We start from the raw sequence: 601 nt of genomic DNA, 5'->3' as shown, positions 1-601 counted from the left end.
ATGAGAACATTCCAAGCACCAAAAGCAAATAAGCAATGTAAACCTCAAAAAAGAGAAACATCTTAACTGAAAAAAGAAGAAACTGTAAAAAGATAAAATATTAGATGAAGCTGTCCAGAGAAAAGCTCCCTTTTTTATTTTTTCCTTTTTTTAAGACTCGCAGTTCAAAATGTCTATGGAATAAAACTCTTAGAGAACCATAAACCGAAGGCAATATAAAAGCGGTCGAATTAACTGCATTCTTACAAAAGTAATCCGCTCAACAAGGGATACAGATGCAAAACATTTACAGTGTTAAAGATGATATTAAGAAAAAACAAATCTTAGAATTAACCAATAAAGCCTACCATTATAAATTCTATGAACAAAAAACAATTATTATCAAAATAAAGAATACCTGCATCAGTCAGACCATGTTTTAGACGTCACAAAATAGTAAATTAAACTTCATGGTTAAGGATATCCAGAGTTCTTAACACAGAACCAGCCTCCCTTTGTTTTGTTTACATACATCATATCCTACGTTTTGCACAAGACAATGATTTTAGACGCATATGCTATTCTTTGCCATTGTCTAATGTCTTTAAGGATTTCATGACAT

General features: G+C 31.3%; 1 long non-coding RNA gene across 1 annotated transcript in view; it reads left to right on the top strand.

Annotated features, from left to right (window-relative positions):
* LOC119589167 overlaps positions 1-601 on the top strand; it is a 4,847-nt gene that overhangs the window by 1,041 nt on the left and 3,205 nt on the right. The window lies entirely within an intron of this gene.

This window comes from Penaeus monodon, chromosome 25, assembly GCF_015228065.2.
Source record: "Penaeus monodon isolate SGIC_2016 chromosome 25, NSTDA_Pmon_1, whole genome shotgun sequence".
NCBI classification, from domain to species: domain Eukaryota; kingdom Metazoa; phylum Arthropoda; class Malacostraca; order Decapoda; family Penaeidae; genus Penaeus; species Penaeus monodon.
Note: the sequence above shows the minus strand (reverse complement) of the source record. Positions and strands in the feature narration are given on the sequence as shown.